Source organism: Rattus norvegicus, chromosome 4 (genome assembly GCF_021556685.1).
Source record: "Rattus norvegicus strain SHRSP/BbbUtx chromosome 4, alternate assembly SHRSP_T2T, whole genome shotgun sequence".
Taxonomy (NCBI): domain Eukaryota; kingdom Metazoa; phylum Chordata; class Mammalia; order Rodentia; family Muridae; genus Rattus; species Rattus norvegicus.
Genome location: NC_141537.1, coordinates 83,126,000 through 83,145,619, shown reverse-complemented (window position 1 = coordinate 83,145,619; position 19,620 = coordinate 83,126,000). Strand labels below are relative to the sequence as shown.

The 19,620-nt window shown below is 43.7% G+C and overlaps 1 protein-coding gene and 1 pseudogene across 5 annotated transcripts in view; one reads left to right on the top strand and one right to left on the bottom strand.

The window, feature by feature from the left end:
* Positions 1–19,620, top strand: part of Jazf1 (JAZF zinc finger 1) — a 303,410-nt gene that overhangs the window by 29,488 nt on the left and 254,302 nt on the right. For 2 of the 5 annotated variants that reach the window (XM_087659243.1, XM_087659245.1), the window contains exon 2: positions 2,565–2,741. The gene's annotated coding sequence lies outside the window, so the exon portion shown is untranslated. 5 annotated transcript variants of the gene reach the window in all.
* Positions 11,726–13,680, bottom strand: Srsf7-ps5 (serine and arginine rich splicing factor 7, pseudogene 5; annotated as a pseudogene).

Genomic DNA, 19,620 nt, shown 5'->3' with positions numbered 1-19,620 from the left:
GAGAGAGACCTTTATGAGATCACATGATTGCTAGCTGTTACATATAGTGAGAAAATGTATGTCAAACACTGTAGAAAATGAAGGCCCGGGGAGCCTAGTGCAGTAGGGAGGTGGGGGGTGGTAGTGCTTAGCTTGGTTAGGAGGACATAGATGCAGAAGGAAATAGAGGGGAGAAGTCTTTTGGGTTGGTGTAGTTTCAGAGGGGCAAAGACAGGGTTGGAATGGAGAGTACAGTAGACAAGGCTACTTTTACAGCTCACTGGTTTTGTTGTCATTACTCCCCCCATCCCGCCTGCTTCCCAGCCCCCTTTGAATTTTTAATCATAATTGAGGGTAAAAGTTGTTAACAGTGGATATCTCACAAGTAGATAGTTACAATTTTTAAAATTGTGTAGTAGTATTATTTTATAAAGAAACTCACAAAAAATGTCATATTGTGTGTATGAGTGCATGCATGCATGTGTATGTATGTCAGTTATGCATGAGTGTGCATGTGTGCATGTGTGTATGTGTACATGAATGTAAGTGTATGTGTGTACATGTGTGTATGTGTGTGTTGTGTGTTAGAGAGTATGTGTGTAAAGTGTGTATGTGCATATGTATATGTAAAAGGTCTCTGTGTGTGTAAAGTCTGTGTGCGTATATGTCTATATATATGTGTGTAACATATGTATGCATGTGTAAAGATATTTTGCAGTGCTTTTAAAAGAACCAGATGCTTCTACTTACTTCTGCCTTTCCTAAGTGCCCACTAGTGGTGGTGATGTCAGGAGCACATGCTGAGTGTACTGAAGGGTCTTCGGAGGTGACACTTCTTCCCTGGGAACTGTGCAGAGATGGGTGGTCAAGGCAGTGTGCTTGGTCCCAGAGCATGGCCCTGCCTGGGAGTCAGTGCCTTCCAGGAAGAGGTCGAGAGCCCTGCAGGTAGTGCAGTGTGGAAAGGAGCGCTAGTGCTTGCACACAGGCTGGTGATCTCTCCCCTTGTATGAAATGTAGAGTCTGGCCTTACACCCCAAGGCAGATAGTTGGTGGGAGGGAGACAAAGTCTTTTCTATATCGCCTCTACTTAAAGGGGACCGTAAAGAACTGGAGATTGGCCTATAGAAATTGTATATACTTAGGTAGCTCAACCCGCCTTTTATATGATTCACACATTTTACACATTTTTGTTGGAAACTAAGACACTGAATGTACTGCCCATTGTGAAAGGCATCATAGTGGATTTTAAAGGGTTTGGGCATCACGGTTAGGAAAACCCTGCTGATTCACGGATCTTCGAGTGTCATGTTTCTGAGCATGGCAGCACTTGTGCTTTCTGACCTGTGTGTCTCCACTGCGCTTTCACCGACATTTTCTCACTGCCTTCCTTTCGCAACCCCTTCTCCAGTCGCAGACCTGCCTGCCACAGCTCCTTGTAGCATTATTACAGTTCCTGGGCACTCTTCATCTTCCTCTTTAAGACAGGAGCTGTGAATGCAGTAAGATTCTCTTACTAGTTATGGGCCTCTCTTTCCCCCTCCCTAGGCGGGGGACAGAAGGAGCAAAGGCACAAGTAGAGAGGGGACATCGGAGTGGAGAGGGGCATCAGTAAGTGTCAGGAAGCGGGAGGCTCTGGAGCACGGCAGCAGAGGCCAGGTTATTTATACCAGAAACTGGATTTCATTTTGCTGAGCGGGGAATCAGTCATTTATTTTAATTCCTACTTCGATAACTATTTTGGAATTCAGAAGAAATCTGTGAAATTGTTGGAGAAATTGGATAGGGGACTCCTCTATGCAGTGGTTTAGAAGTCCTTAAAACTGTGACCTCTGATGACCACCCTGCTCCACTCTGCTTAGTTCAGCGCTGTATTTCTGTGGTTGCTGGTTTTTAAGGACATCCCGCCCGTCAGCTGTCCTGCATGAGTCTTGTCTCTGTGTGTAATCTACCTTAGCACGTTAGAGTTTAAGAGCAGACAGGGACAGAGCTGTTGATTTGCTTTGAGTAGTCGAGAAATAAAATGACTGGGTGAAAGATATGCCAAGTCAGAAAGACAGTAGCCAGCAAGTGCACATCGGCGTGTCCCACAGTCTCTAATTATGAAGAACATCATTGTAAATTTTTATTGAATTGAGACTCTCACAATTTCAAAATGAAGGTTTGGGGCATTTTTTTTGTTTGTTTTTGGGTTTTTGTTTGTTTGGTTTTTTAATAGTGTTAGTTTTGACCCTCAAACTTTGAAAACCAAAAAGATTTCATGTTCTGGTTTTAAAAGTATTGTAGAAAATGAAGATGAGTCATGAAAATATGAAAATATATTGCAGAGAATTTAACACACAAACCATAAAGCACAGTCCTAATCCCAAGAACTAGTGCTGTGAGTACACTGCCTTTCAGACTGTCTGTACAGGGTTTCTAAGGCTGTTGTGTGAAATCTGTCGTATCCTTTACACTTGCATGACTCTTGCACAACCTGTTGTCTTTTAGTATAAATTCTTCATTGGTGGAATTCCATGGCTCCCTTATATAAAGTCCATATACCATTTTGAATATTTTAAAATAATATGCATGTATTTCACACACAGCCTGAAGACACCTATGTGACTGGTAGAGTTTTGGATACCTGGATAAGAGCGTTGAGAGTCGAGGCATCATGGGTGCCTGTTGACATGTGGAACCAAAAGCATGTCGGCTCTGTACCCACCACACAAGCCCCGTAGCCTGAACCCAGCACTCTGTCTTCTGCACCCTGGATGCATGCGGTAAGTTGCTTGGCATCTGAGGAGAGGCGGAGGAGACCCTCCTGGGCCCTGGAGGAGCTGGCCTGAAGCAGCACTGACAGCACTTCCTGGGCTGCAGAGAAATGAGAAGAAAGGTTTTGAGTGACAGTTTTTAAAGCTGTGCTGTCCTCCTGCTCCTTCCTCTGAGATGACTGTGTGTATTAAAGTCACTGTCTCCTTTATGAGGTGACTATGAGGAATGTGATAGCTGGTGTTTTGCTTCCAATCTCTTCCTTACAACACTGCTTTTGTCAGTCTATGCCCCCGTCCCTGTCTTTATGTCGTGTGTGTGTGTGTGTGTGTGTGTGTGTGTGTGTGTGTGTGTGTGTGTGTGTGTGTAATCTAAAAATTTAAGGATGTCCTTTGGATCGACATCCATGCCAAAATCTGTCAGTTCCCACCTATCAGGTCTACAGCTTGGTCGGCCTGTTCCATTCAGTCCTGCTGTCCCACCCTGACACTCTGACAGGACTTGAGCACCATTTCCTGAGCTTTCTGTACCTGCCTATTGCTAGCGCCAAGGCTGTTTCTCTTTCTTTTTTTTTTTTTTTTTAAATTTATTTATTATCTTTAAGTACACTGTAACTGTCTTCAGACACCAGAAGAGGGCATCAGATTTCATTACAGATGGTTGTAAGCCACCATGTGGTTGCTGGGATTTGAACTCAGAACCTTTGGAAGAGCAGTCAGTGCCCTTAACCACTGAGCCATCTCTCCAGCCTGCTGTTACTCTTTCTAAGAGACACTTCTTTCTCTGTCGGCCTCTCTAAAATAACTTAGAAGATTCCTGAAGAAAAGAAATTCTTTTCAGAGGAACCAGAGGGTCCTACAAGGTGCTCCCAGCAGCAGTACCCAGAAAGGTGAAGCCTTCTAGTGCAAGCTGTCTTTACTAAGGTCAGTCATGTGGTGCTGTTTGCTTTGGGTCAGATCATCTCCAGAGGGCACTTCAGTGGTCAACACAAAAGCGTAAGGAAATGGCTGTAGAGAAGAAAAGGAGAGGCTGTGGAGAGCAGAGAGCTGCCCTGTATTATTTATTTAGCATTTGCTGCTGCATCCTGCATTTCAGCAAATCCATCCATTTGGTCAGCACTTGGCTTTAGAGCAAAGTGACCCTACTGCAATGGAGGATTCAGGTGGAGTGTGTGCCTGTGTGTGAACTTGTCGTCTCTTGTGACCTGAGGCCTCCAGCCGCTGCTTTCTCATTGGCTGGCTGGCTACATTCTTCTCCCAGTTTGTTACACTAAGGGACATGTCAGGGGATTTGTCATGGTCCCTGAAAAGAAGGGCCCATATCTAAGAAACCATGAGTGAATAGGTAAGGACCTGGGCATTTGACCCAAATCTTTCTGCTTGTCTGTTTTGCTTGTGTGTGTGTTTTGATCTTCAGAAAAAGGGAAATAATTATTGATGAGCCATGAGCCCATTTGCTCTGTGGGCATATTCATTAACGCTGACATCATACTTTGTTTGCACATTTTGTAGCAAAAGGCCTTAAGAAGAATGAATCTCTAGCAGAGCAAGGAACAGGATATAGTTAAGATGTGAGCAATTACTGATAAGCTGTGTAGTGCACCTTACATATGACAGCTTCCTGGCGTTCCAGAAAGGTGTCTGACACCCATGATTCTTCACCCAAAGGACAGAAGCCGTGCTTGATGCTGGGAAAGAGGTTACCATTTCTGTCCCATGTACTATTGGATTCAGAATAAAAAAGCTTTGGGTGCCATCGTCAGAGCGATATAGTTTAGTGGGCAGATGGTGTGAGGCCAACCTTGTCTATCAGTAGAGTCTTCTGCCCATCCTTACTTCAAAACCCTAGAAAGATCCCTCCTGTGAATGGACTACAGCTGTGCTCAGAGCTATGAGATCAGCCATGACCATGGAGGCTCTCCTGTTTCTTGCTGCTGTCTGCTTGCTTCATGAGCAGTATAGCTGTCTCCCAGCTAGCCGGAAGGCCTCAGGACAAAGACCTTGCCTTCGTGTTTTTAACTTATGTTACATTAGAATAAAATCTCTAATCTTAAGTGGGAACTGAGCAAATGTTTTGAGCAGATTGCTGAGCAAATGAATGAAACCTTTTGCCACTGAGCCCTCACTCAGATGTTGTCAAGGAGCTACTCTCCTCGATAAGGAGATAACACAACTGTATAAAACTCAAGGATGTGTTCTGGGCACATTAAAAATAAGAAGGGTAAACAATATGGGTAAAGATATTTTGAGGTTGATATGTTTAATAGAAAAGAATTAGAAATATCCTAAATACATAATGAGATTGGTCAGAGAAAGATAACTCACTGTATTCTGAAGCCTTTAATGATAATGGTTTTGTAGCAGCCAAAAGAAACACACGTGCTAGACCATTACTATGAAAGCCATTCCAAATTATATGCAAGCTCACAGCATGGTGGGAATCCCCCTTGCAAGAGAGAAATAGAAAATTCACCAGAATGTAAACAGGGCTTGTGGTGGATTGTGCATGATTTTTCCATAATGCAGATGCCTTGGAGAGGCCTAAACTACTTCATAATGTGAAACAAGTGTACAGTAGGAGAGAAAAAAATTAATCCTAAACAAGTGTGTCCAGTGTGGACACTTGACAAATGAAACTGGATGGTGGGCACTTGGAGTCTTCTTTTCTGAACTTTTCTAAATGATGGAAATATTTCATAATTAGAACATTTCTAAAAGAGGAACAGTTGTAGGTTAGAGGCAAGGACATATCCACGGTATGAAAAGTCCAGCACCCTCTTGTGGTCTCTGAGGGCATCAGACATGCATACAAGCAAAACATCCATACCCTTAAAAGAAAACAAATGACAGTAGTTTAGGGCTGTTTAAATTAGCAAAATGCCAGGCTGCCAAAGTGATAACCCACGAATACTTAGAATGATTAGACACCAAGTAAAGTTCAGTTATGATCAGTACACTGTGTTGATCGATACACAGAGTTAACACCCTACAGTACTTTATAATACTCCAGGTGTCAGGTAGATTTACTTTAAAAGTAACTCATTTAAAACACCTGGAATCCCCAAATCTCCAGGTGCCACAGGTAGTTTGTTTACTGCCTCACAGTGTGCAGGTGACTCACTGTGACCCACAAACTTGCTGATGAGTGCGGAAATGGCCTTTATGAACTCAGTGCTTACCCCGTCTTCTGTGGCTGAAAGTGTTTCAGGAAGTTGCCCTCCTCTCTGCTGCCCACTTCTCACTGCTCTATCTAAGCATTTCCAACTCTGTTTAGATGGTTGACTTGCCAGGCTTGATGCTACAAGCAGAGACTGTCTTTGTATCTCACCGGAACCGTGGCTGATGTTTTACAGAGGATGAACAAGGAACGTGAAGACACAGTGTGAGGGTATGAGCATGGAGCTCATGTGCTGGTGTGCAAGCATGGAGCTCATGTGCTGGTGTGCAGAAGGAGAGCTGCTCAGGGGGAGGGGGGGCAAGCTCCACTTGCACTGCCACACATATGACGCTCAGACTGCGATATGGACCCAAACTAACGAGATGCAGGGTGGCACCAGTGATAGGAAATTTCAGAAAAAGCAAGATGCTAGGGGCAGAAAGAAGCCAGTTAGTTATCCTTGTGCTGGGCTGGTAGAGGGGACTTGGCTACCAGAGGCACAGGGGGATTTTGGGGAGTTAATGCAATGATTCTGGTTTTTTGTTTGTTTGTTTTGCAAGAGCCACCTGATCTTGTTGGCTAGGTTCTTCAAACTAAATTAAAAAGGGAGTACTTTTATTTTTACCTATGTTCTTTCTTAGTAAAAAGAAGGGACAATCGGGGGGCTGCCAGCGGTTTCTCCTGCTCCTTTAACTATGGTTGCTGTCATACCATTTCTGTCCTATTATTTGTTGGATGTCTATTAAAGAGACACAGTGCTAAATGTTGAAAAGGATTTGTGGAGCATTAGCTAAAGGTCAAGCCTAAGCCAGGAAGGCCATGAGGAGTGCTTCTCCTCCCTTTGGGCTTTAGTCTTCCTCTTTAGTGTGCCCTCAGGTGTGCCCCCATCTTTATGTGGGAGGCTTGACCTCCTAATGCTGCGGCTGAAGCACTTGGGGACCTTTTCAGGCTGGGGCGCTCCACTTGCCCTACTCTGTCCACTTGCAGGAAAGCAGCTTAGGAGGACTTGGAGAGCAGTCACTTCAGAATCTCACCACAACCTCATGTTTACATTTAAGTGGAAAATAATTTTCCAAACAGAAGACAGAAAGTGATCTCATTTCCCAAATGAAGTAAAATGTAAATTTGAAAAGACAAACCGGAATGAATCCCTGCATCTCACCAGCGTTTACTTCTTCTCCTTCTTGGAATTGGAATAACAGTGCTGGGAAATCATCTGCCATTTCCCAACAAATTCAATTTCGATTTAAAAAGCCTGAAGTAGAAAAATTAGAAACCTTTATTCATCTGTCCATGTGCTCTTTTTTAAAAGAATTAGTCTGGTTTATAATACAAATGGGCACATTTATTATAGATTATTAGACTGTAATTAAACTGTGGTTATATGCATATTTGTTTTTTATGCTAGCCTATTGCTTACTCAATTTAATTTTTATTAAGTTGGTCTTTCTTGTTTCTCCTCTTTCTCCCCCAACTGCTCTATAAAGAGCCTGAAGGGACCCTGGCCATTAGGTGACCTGGCCTCTTGATGACAGAGTGGTGTTACTGTTGATTGGCAGCAGAGCCTGGATCTTTGGAATCAGATGGCAGCCCCCATTGCTTTCTGAAAATGTCTGCTTCTTGGTCAGGGAAATTGACAACTGAATAATGAGGAGAACACACTGAGAACTTGGCATTCTAGACAAAGTAGTTTGTTTCCATTGGATGCACTATGCTGAGAATACATGCAAAGCCTTCTTGGTTCCTTGCTAAGGGGTAAGCAATGAACTTGAAGCTGATTAACTGGGTTGTCATCTTAGTTAAAGGACAGTGCTGCTAGCATTCAAGGGGATGTGGGTCAGAAAGCTGATTAGTGATTCTAAAGCAGTTTATGAATATTCTCACTGCTTCACTGCTGCAGAACCTATGAATCCTCCACTACTAATTCTTCAGTTCTAAGCATGTTGACTTGCAACACAGTACATTCCAAAGGATGCAGGGAGGCAGAGCCTAGAAACGTGTGTGTGTGTGTGTGTGTGTGTGTGTGTGTGTGTGTGTGTGTGTGTTAAGAGTGGTGCTTCCAAGCTAGAAGAGGAGGCTTATCCAGAAACAAGCAGCCTTGAACCAAAGCTTGAACTGAAACCTGAGTGAGTCAGCAGGATGTCTAGGTGTCAGGAAGGGCTTTCTAAGTAGGAACTACATGACAAATAAGGACCAGAGGGAGTGTGGAGAAAGCCTGGGAACTTCTGCTAGTGGATATGTTTCAGTCAGTCTAGGGTGGGAAATGAGTAGATTTGTGAGAGATGAGGTCAGACCCAAGGGAGTGAGACAAACTCTTTATTCCATTCCTTCAGTCTAGTATTCCCAAGCTAGCTCAGCATCTGGGTGGAGGTAGGGCTGGGATTGCAAGCTCTCATGACTCTCTGTAAAGTGGTCTTTCTATTCTAACACAGGACGTGTAATTTTTATCCCTGAAGCAGAGAGTACATTCTGGGCCAGGGTTGACCAGTAGGAGGAATTGCAGCCAGCCTGACTGCACACGGCTTTGTCCATGCAGAAATGCCTGTGAGGGTTGCAGAAATCCAACCTGCTTTCTGGTGGCTGCACTGCCTTCTGTAGAGGTTTCCTTTCCACTCTGCATGGGACAGCAGGGTTCTACGTGCCTGCTGAGACAGACCCTGGCTTTAAAAATGCTCCAGCTTTCTTTCTCTGCTGGCTTCTCTCTGAGTGTCCTCTTTCCTAGGAGCTAAAAGTAAGCACAGAGGGAAAGTCACCCATGCAAAAAGGTCTTGAGTGTTTGGGAAGAGTTGGTGGAGTCTCCTGGTTGACTCTAGTGCTTAGCAGGTCTCTAAAGGAGGTCTCTCAGTGAGTCTGCGTAAACGCCTGCTCAGCCGGCTCTGTGGACGGTGGGTTTCAAGTCTCATAGATTTACTGTGGTGACCGTAGCTATGACTGCATCAGAGTGTTAGAATTATGTATTCACGTACACACGTGTAATGCGGGTACATATGGAAAATAGTGTTTTCTGTACATTACTAATCTACCACATCAGAACCATGAGGGATGAAGCCCAGGAACCAATAAGCTTCTGCCAGTAATGTTTTAATAAATTGTTCAAAAATTTGTTGACAAAAACCCGAAATTTGTTGAATATCATTAAAAATTAAACCCTTATATTTAAATGTTTTGTTTCATTTTTAAGGTGTGTGTGTGTGTCTGTCTGTCTGTCTGTGCCTATGTGTCTGTGTGTGCGTCTGTGTGTGTGTCTGTGTCCGGATGCTGCTGCACACCAGGCTGGAAGGATGAATTGGAGCCCAGGCGGGTGGGGTCTGCAGGATCCAGATCCAGCTGGGAGTTGGGGGGCGGGGTTCTCTGAGGATGTTTTAGCTCTTTTATACGACTCAGTGAAATAATTCTTAGATGATCTTTAGTGAAACAACTTGTGTGCATACACTTTATTTGGGGTAGTCGAGCTGTATGTGAACCTTGGAGAGTGCAAAGGCTTTTCAGGGTGAATGTAAGTCATTGGCTAGAGTTTAAAGTACTGGGAATGCCTGATTTGCATGGAGAAGCATTCCAGGAATCCCAGGTAATTACTGGGTGGGTTTGTCTTAGTCAGGGTTTCTATTCCTGCATAAACATCATGACAAGAAAGCAAGTTGGGGAGGAAAGCGTTTATTCTACTTACACATTCATATTACTGTTCATCACCAAAGGAAGTCAGGACTGGAACTCAAGCAGGTCAGGAAGCAGAAGCTGATGCAGAGGCCATGGAGGGATATTACTTACTGCCTTGCTTCCTCTGGCTTGCTCAGCTTGCTCTCCTATAGAACCCAAGACCACCAGCCCAGGGACGGCTCCACCCACAATGGGCTGGGTCCTCCCACTTGGATCACTAGTTGAGAAAATGCTTTACAGCTGGGTCTCATGGGGGAGACATTTCCTCAACTGAGGCTCCTTTCTCTGTGATAACTCCAACTTGTGTCAAGTTGGCACACAAAACCACCTAGTACAGGGTTCTTTACCTTCCTCAGGTAGAGACTATGAGGATTGGGCTCCCCAGACAAGGGCAGAGAAGGGGAAGCCTTGATGGAAAAGGGAATCCTCCATTTTGCACTCAGCTCAGAGGACCTATCTTGACCTGACCTTGTAGACTGCAACCTTAAATAGCAGGGTTTCCCAACATGTGTGTGTGTGTGTGTGTGTGTGTGTGTGTGTGTGTGTGTGTGTGTGTGTGTGTTTATTTTATTTGGGGTGGAGGTTGCAAGGTTAAAGGGTGGATATGAGGGGATGGAGCGTGCATACATGAGAGTACAGGTGCCTGTGGAGTCCAGAAGTGAGTAGCCATCCCAGGGAACTAGAATCATAGGCAGTTGTAAGCCTCCCAGCATGGGTTCTGGGATCCAAACTTGCCTCCTTTGCAGGATCAGTGTGTACATTTGACCTCTGAGCCATTTCTTCAGTCCAGTTAAATCATTTTTGAGAATCTCTTTGTATCAGTACAAGGACTGCCTCATTCTTGCTATAGTTTTGACTTTGCATGTCTCTCCTGCTATTTTAAGGCTTGTTCCCCAGCCTGTGTTGCTCTTGGAAGATGGTGGGACATTTAGTTTGTAGGCCTACTGAAGAGAAAGAATATTAGAACCTCAATCTCTTCTTGTCTCTTTGCCTCCTATTGCTTGGAAGTGAACGGGCATCTCTGACCCTGTGCTTTACCATGACATTCTGTGTCACCACAGGCCCAAAGCAACAGGGACAGATCCATGGGCTGAAACCATGATTCAAATAAACTTTTCTGCCCTTTAAACTAATTTCTCAGATATTTCTGAAATATCACTCACAGTGATTAAAAAACAATACATTTCTATTTGCAGGAATTCTATAATTTAACTGTTATTTTAAATATAGTTTTTTCTAACTGCATAAACTCAGTTATAGGTTATGAATCAGTAATCATTATTAATTTCTAATATTTTCAATGAACTATGAGCTCAGTGATAGGCTACAAGAAGTCCTGAGTTCAGTCCTTAGTGAGTGTGAAAAAGAGTCAGAGAGGGTAGATAATTAAATATATTTATTTCTTTTTAAAAATTTAAATTTAATTTTATTTGAGCAAATATTTTGCCTGCATGTATGATTGGGTACCACATCTGTGCCTGATATCTGGAGGCCAGCAGGGGGCATCAGATTTCCTAGGGCTGGAGTTACAGATGTTTGTAAGCTGCTGTGCAGGCGCTGAGAATTGAGCAGCCAGTGCTCTTAAGCACCAAACCATCTCCCCAGCCCCAGTTAAAAGTATTACAAGTTGTTGTTTTAAAAAAATCTCAAAGGCATAGCTTAAAATAATACTACGTAAAGTAACTTGTATTAACATCCAACTTCAGAGGCTCTGTATTTCTGAGGGTAAAATCATAGCAGCTGCTTTCCTGTGAATCAAAGCAAGAACCAACACCCAAGTTTGGTGGTTTGATTTTGTTTTTGTCTCTGATTTTGTTTTTGTCTCTGATGTTGCTTAGTTTCTGTTAATGGCAGAAACTTTTTGTTCTTAAATTACACTTTATTGAAAAACATCTAGTTTGGTTTTGGACAATAGATAAGGTGATAGCATAAACAGTGGATTGATTCTTTCTGGAAATAGCCTAATGTTGCTCTCAATGCAGTCTTTTTGCTGGGGAATACTGGCCTGTTTGATTCTTTTTTTTTCTAGTTAGAAACATTTTACTTAAATGTGTCAAATAAAAACCTACATTTCCAGACCATAAGATGTTAATGCATTCAACAAAAACAGTATTTACTGCTGTGAATTTTACAGAGTAATAATCCAGATCCATTTTGATTAGATGGTTGATGAACTTTCCTAGTTACACTTTACAGACATAACAAATCCCTTATAATAATGTAAACAAAATAACTTTTCCCTAACGGGGGAACTTGAAAACTTCAGTCCATTCTTTCTGGACTTGCACTTCTGTGTGGACTTCCTGATGGGGAATGACTTCTTTTAGGAGATGGAGATCTGGATTTTGATCGGCTGCTTCTTGGTTGTGAAATAGACCTGGATCTTGATCTCGACCTTGAGTGGGATCTCGATCCCATTATAGAACCAGACCTAGATCTTCTGAGTGAAGCTGGTCTTGATCTATGAAGACACGGACCTTGATCGTCGAGGAGATGCTGATCTTGACCTCCTACTGCTGCTCCTACTGTGTGAGCAAGAATATCGCCTTCCCCTGGATAGGGAATGTGGTCTAGATCGTGACCTGCTTCTTCTTCGTCGGCTATAGCGATGACAGTCATAAGCATAATGTCCCTTTTCACCACACTCATAGCATCTATCATTAGGATCAAAGGGACGATGGGCAGGTGGCCTATCAAACCGAGATCTCTGAGGCATGCCTGTTGATAATTCAACCCTCACTCGAGAACCACAAATCACTTTCCCATCCAATCCTCCAACCGCATCCTCTGCATCTCTAGGGTCTTCAAATTCCACAAAGGCAAATCCTGGAGGATTTCTGGCAATCCATACAGTTCTTAAGGGCCCATAGTAACTAAATGCCCTTTCTAACTCTCCTTTACCAGGGCCAGTTCCCAGGTTACCAACATATACCTTGGTTTCTCCGCCATACTGCCCGTAACGTGATACTCGGCCCGCATACTCGGCTCTAGCTTGCAATGCTCACAGCGTGAGTAGCACAGAAGCGGCTACACAACCTCCCCTGCCAGCGATCCCGGCCTGTTTGATTCTTGCTGTCTTCTTACAAACACCATACAGGAATTTTCCAACATTCCATCTCTGCACCCATACAACTAGGACAAATTCTAAGAGCCGAGCCTCTGAGAAACCCTTTCTGGGAACCTTCTCCTCTGCACCAACCTTCCTATGTACTGGCCACCTGTCCATGTTGTCTGTTAACTTTGTAGAAGTCACATGTCCGAGTGGGGTCAGGATCAACGATCTATTTAACATTTGGCTTGGGACTTCAGTGTAACAGGATCCAGCTTGTGGCCACAGCTTTTATGTCAGTGAGTTTTTGTTCTACCCCAAGAAAAGTTGGAACAGCATAAGCATGGGCTTCCTAACTGTGGGTCCTGAGTCCCAAGTGCTACTAGGCATTCATGGTGGGCAGTTCACTGTGTAAACTAGTGGACATTTCTTAGAACCACAAAGAACTTTCAACAATTCAAAGTATATTTGAATACCAGTCCTATAGCTTCCTCTGTAAACATTTCAGGGATTTCAAAATTGCTCAATGCCTTCCATTGTGTTCTTTGTATCATTTCCGAGTGATACAAAGAACAGATACTTTCCACAGTTCCTAAGTAGATTTGCTAGATTGCTTCTACTTTAGTTATGTTGCATACTATCATTTACTGTATGTGCCATGCTTGAGAAGTACTATGAAGAGGAAACAAAATCTGTGAGGGCTGAATATTAACCCACCTCTAGGACATTTAAGGGCACATATGTTTGTTGCCACCCCAGGTGTCTCCGTCAGAATCACTGATAAGTGGCAAGGTGAGTACATCTTCTGGCTGGCAGTGTGAATGCTGGCATGAATACCTTTGTATCCAGGAACTCTTACTGTATTATGATGCCTTACTTTTCTCTCTGTGTCCTGGGCTGTCTGCACAGCATTCATAGAAACTGGAGCTGCTCAAGGGCTCACCTTAGGCAGTCTTTTCTGCAATGCTTCCAGAAAGAATCATTCCACCTCCCCTTCCACCCACCCTTTACCCCAGGACCACCTCACTGTAATCCCACAGGGAGCATTGGTCTCCTTTGACTCCAGACTCCAGGGGCAGTGTCATCATCTTTACCCTTCAGTCCGGGCTTGGCCCTTAGTGGATCCTCAGTAAACAGGGTGAAATGAAGACATTGTCCTGTGCAAGTCAACCTTGACGCAAATACGGTTCTGGGGTGCAGTTCTCCAGAACTGTCATTAAAAATATCCATAAATGAATTGGCTTAAATGTCAGATATTTGTTCTCTGATAGTTTTAGAGACTAAGTAGAAACATCAAGGTACAGAGAGGCCATGCTGCCCTGAAGGAGACAGAAAGATGCATTGTTGCAGGTTTTCTCCCAGCTGTTGAAGCTCTTGGTTTTAGATAGCACAACTTAAACTTAACGTGGTTCTCTCCTGAAGCCATAGTTGTGTCCAGATGTCTCCCTTTAATAAGGACACCAGGCATATATGACTATTGGTTCATAGTAGCTCTGCAGCTAAGTAACATATATTTTGAGATATTCAGGCTCAGGAACCAACCGTATAGATCTTGTTGGGAACACTTGAGCCCTGCCATGACCAGCCCAGACTGTTTGGTACTAAGGAAGCCTTTGCCAGGAGTTTCCTGGGTCTTTTTCTTGACAACTTTAGCCATGTTGTGGACAGACTCAGAAGCTCACTAAGAGCATAGGAAATCAGTGTTCAATGGCAAACTCTTAACTAGCATCAGGCATACTTGTGGACAGTGGGGATCTTGTCTCAAGTACCAAACTAAGATTAAGGCCAGAACCCTGAGAGATAGTCAGAGCTGGAAGCTGGGTAGTAATAGAGTCCTTTCACTTCCATTCCACCCTAACCTACTTAGACAACTTCTTCGTGTGCTCTGACGTGCTGTTTCCTGCTGCTGCAGGTACCTCTGCTCCCAAGTCCTACAGCTCAGTGTAAGCTATCCTGAGCCCAGGGCCACGGGACTCTTCAGCCAGCATCCCTCTCTTGCTGGCCAGAGTTTCTCCTGTGCTCCTCGAATGTGTACATACAGCATAGGGGCCCTTGGAAGGAGGCAGGAGGCAGGTATGAGGCCAGACTTGGATCAGAAGCCTGCCAGGATTTACAAATCAGATCTCCTTTGTTCTCTTTGAGGAGTGTCCTAGTCTCTCAAAAGCTTGTCAGGCCTGTCAAAAGACGCTGTGGCAAGTAAACAGCAAATCGTTCTGTGAATGTGAGTAAGGAAGGCACCGCAGCTCAGTAATTACCATTCTAACAGTCACAGCAATCTCATGCTTTTCCATATTTGATCGAACTTAATACTGACTGCCTCCTCCCTAGTGGCAATACATAAATTAATTAATAGTAGGTTAGATATGAAACTGTGTCTTTCTCTGGGCCATTATTAACTTGTTCTCTGCACCTTTCTTACTTGACTGATAAATTTCCTTTCAGTCTTAGGAATGAGGTTCCTGTCGCCTCTGTGCTGTTGTGAGTGCTGGTATTTTGAGTTTGTACTTCTTTTATTACATTGTGTTTCCTTACTGTAACAAGGTCTTAAGCTCACAAAGATATCACAGCTACTTGCTCTGGGGCAGCTAGTAGATATGAGTTGTCCCACTTTTTCTCGTGAGAGTTGGTTAGCAAGAGAAGGTAGTAATTAAGACGTGGCTCTGGTAAGATTCTAGAACTGAATCTTGCCCTCCTGACTGCCCATCATGTACCCTGGGGCGTGGTGGATGCACTGCCTGTACCTTGGTCTTCTTGTTGGAAAACTGAGTAAGTTCTTTCTACCCCTCGTGTTGTTGTGATGCTTCTGTTGATCATCACACTGCCATTACTATGACAAACATCATATGAGATGACATATAGGGAAAAGTTTATTTTATCTCACAGTTTAAGGGGCTTCAGTTCATGGTAGATGTGTTCTGTTTTGGATCCATGACCATGCAGCCCATTTGGTGGGAGAGTTAATAGAGAATGTCTGTTGACCTAATGGTGGCTGGGAAACAAGAGAAAAAGGGACTGGGGCTCCAACTATCCTCTTTGTGACACCTCAGTTCACTTCCTTCTACCAGGCCCACCTACTGAAAGTCCCAGTACTCTCATTACACCTTAGGCTAGATACCAAACCTTTACAATATGGGCCCATGGAAAACATTCAAGATCCAACTTCAACAATACATACAGTTAACATAAAGCATGTTCTTAGAAATGGAAAATTACATTTAAGAATACCAAATAGAGTATGTTTAGCAGGATGATCATGTCCCTTCGGTCCTGACACAGTACTCATTTGCTTGTCACCCAGTTCCTCCTTATACACACACAATTCTGAGTTCCTAGCTGTACACCAGTCATGGGGTCACTACTGAGAAGCAACATAGGCGGAAAGTGGGGTACACCAATGGGAAAGCAGCCACCTGTGTCCTAAAAATATATTTATCAAGTCTCCCCATTTATGGGGGAAAGGAACTATCAAGAAAGTGCTTGAGAGGCTGTGACAAACACTGTAAGGAGACTAGAAGTGGTAGCAAAGGCTCTCTGTGTCACTGCACATAGACTGCTAGTTCCAAAAGACCTCAGCCTTCTTGTTGGGAATGCCCTGGGTTGTGAGGGCAGTGGGAAGTTGGGGAGAAGCAGCATCTGAAGGTGTGTGAACATTCCACCTCCCTCTTCCTTGCTGTACTGTAGCAAGTATGCCCTAGCCCTGGGTTTTTCCTTGTGTTTTCAGGAGCTCGCTGCATCTACTGACTCTCAGGATGCAGCGGTGGTTCCTGGAGGGCTTAGGGGTGAGATGTCCTGAATCTCAGGCACAGGCTCACTACCTTAACTGCTGCTGTGCAGCTTTGTGCTCGTGCATCACTACACCCCCCACGCCTCAGCTGCTGCCTGTAAGATAGCATCAGGATGCCCCGTTCAACAGTTTCTGGTTAATGAGTGCTTTCATACACCTACTACAGAGTAAACACTCACCCAACCAAGTTTCCTAGCTCACTGCTCACCTGCTCACCTCCCTCCACCTGCCTTCTTATGGCCTCTTAAGGAATCCCTCTTGTGGCCCTTTGTCCCCTTCGCTTTGGCTGGGGCCAGACATGTCCCTGGGCCTCAACAATCAGTACTGAGGTGGGAACCCTAAGTACTCTGTAGAGTACTTGTTATTATCTCCTTAGTCTCTCTCCCTAACCCTAGTATAAACTGTATGCGGATGAAGAGTTTACAATAATCTCTGCAACTGAGGCATGGTGGGCTGGACATGTGGCTCAGCGATAGAGTGCTTGCCTGGTATGCATAAGCCTCTGGGTTCCACCCCAGCACTGAAAATCATGCTAAGTGAAATTCTGTCCTAGTTAGAAGTGGTGACTATACAGAAGGTGCTCACTAAACACTAGTAGATGTGAGCGGTCCAACCATACCATCCATTTAACTTGCTGTGTAGCCAGCCTAGCCTAACCTCAGCTGAGATGTAGTTTCCATTAGATTCTAAGTACCCACTGTGTCTAGGAACATAACTGGTCACATACCTTAAATCCAGGTGGTTTCTCTCTTGTCTTCCTCCAGGAAGGTTAACTTCCCGTTCAGACATCGTAAGAACAGGAGAAAAGCTCCACACAGTAAGTGATTTGGAGTCAGAGTTAGGGAAAGTGTTTAAACGCAACATCTACTGTTTATCTTTAGCTGCAAATACTCCACACATAAAACATAACCTCTGTGTTCCATTTTTTCATCCATAAAGTAGGAATAATAATACCTTTTATAAGGAGTTGTGAGGGTTGTGTGATCATAAACACAAGACAGCACAACACGAGGTGTTTCATGAGCCCTCAGAATTGGAGACCTCATGTAATTATGTTCAATATTATATTTTTTACTTCTGCAACAGCATTTTTGGATTGCAAGGCTGTCCATAAATGTTGAAAGTACGAGATACAGTGCCCCCCAAGGTGAAGTAGGGAGTTGAGAAAATATTTGTGCAGTTGCCAATCTCAGCAGCTTGTAGACATTCTCATGGAATCACAGAAGAGAAGAACTGGTACAGTGCACAGCACATTAGTGCAGGAGGATTAGGGCAAGGCTGCTGATAGCAGCCTCTCAGGGTGGTGCCACTTACTTAGCCAAGACACCCTGACTTGTTATTAGTGCTGCTGGGAATGTCACTTTCCCTTACTCTGAAATTAGTTTTTAAAAGACATTTTATAGCTCTTGGCATTTCCTATGGAGCAGACTTTTAAATGAAATTGCTTATTTGGAAGATGTCTTTTACCTTTGAAAACATCTCTTCCCTTGCAAAAATATACCTCCAAATGCACATGCGTGCGCGCGCGCACACACACACACACACACACACACACAGAAAGAGAGGGGGGATAGAAGGAGGGGGAGAGAGAGACACACACACATCTGTGGCAGGGCACAGGTACAAGATGAAATTTTGGCACAAATCCTGAGTGAAGTTATTTTGCTATAAGCCCTGGCCAGTTCTTATAGGATAGCTGAAGGCCGTGTGTTTGTGGGCATGTGGCAAGGACTCTTTGCTCTTATTAGCAATTAGCTGGTGTAGGACGGATCGTAAAGCGTGTAAAATTGAAACATGTGACAACTCCCTTGGTGCTGAACAATGCATTTTGTGCTGTAGGTAAATGCTGTGTCTCCCATCTGCTTTTTAGCACATGTCAGCACACTGCTGCTAGTTCTTTAGCCTGTTGGAGAGAAAGTGCTCTTCAGTTTAAGACAACACAAGCTTTAGGGCTACAACTTTCCACATTTCAGTTTCAGTCTTTGATTTTCACTCAGACCTATAGCATTATGTGTAGGCAGTGTAACATAAACATGTTATGTTTAAAAGTCTGTAGTTTAAAATGAAATGAAATAGTCAGTGGTTATGTAAGATGTTACTATATGAAGATAATACTGCTCCTCTGCCTGAACCCAGCATGTATGCTGCTTTCCTAACAACTTTCACAACATGCTTCATAGAAAAAAATCAACCTAAAGAAAGAGGCATTTTTTATTTGGCTCACAGTTTCAAAGATTTTAGTCCCCAGTCCTTGGCTCCATTGATCCTGGACTCTTCATGAGGCAGATCAGGATGGCTGTGAGAACATTGGAGAGAGGGGATGTTCACTTCATGGAGGACAGAAAGCAAAGCAGCAAGAAGGAAGTGCAGGAAAAGGTACCCCAAGGTTTACCCTTAGTGACTTACTTTGTCCAGCTGTGCCCCATCTTCCACAGTTCTACCCCACTTCTGGTAATCTTTTGAAATTCTTAATCCATTAGTAGATTCAACCACTGATTATGTCCAAACCCTCATGACCCAATTCTCTCTGGGAAAGCCTCACAGATATACCAGACATATGCCTTACGAATTTCCTAAGTATTTCTCAGTCCATTTGGGGTAGCAGTAAAAATTAACCAGCACACACAGTTAATAGTTAGGAAAACTGCTACTTGCTTGTATACCAGACAACTCATAGCTTGAAATCACTTCAGGTCATAGTGGAATTAATGCCTATGTGTTCATTTAAAGCTCAATACTAAATACTTTGGAGGTAAAAGGAGTAGACATGAAGCCCACTCCACAGAGAACACAAAGAGAAAATTTAAATATAAATAAGTATAATACAAAATAGAAGACAGCCAGGCATGGTCATGCATACCTTTAATACCAATACTCAGGAGGCAGAGGCAGGGAGATCTCTGGAGTTTGAGGCCAGCCTGCTCTACCCAGTGAGTTTCAGGACAGCCAGGGGTACAAAGAGAAACTCTGGCTCTGCACCACCACCACCACCACCACCACCACCACCACCACCACCACCAACAACAACAACAACAACAACACCAACAACAACAACAATTGCCATAAAACAGATTGGAAAATGTGCTGTAGGAGTCACAAATCACACACACACACACACACACACACACACACACACACACACACACACACTCATTCAGACTTCTGGACTCTGGGAGGTGCAGTCTGTTGTCACTGTGGAACGTATTTTCAGCTTAACTAACTGAGCATATTTGGGCAGGAATCA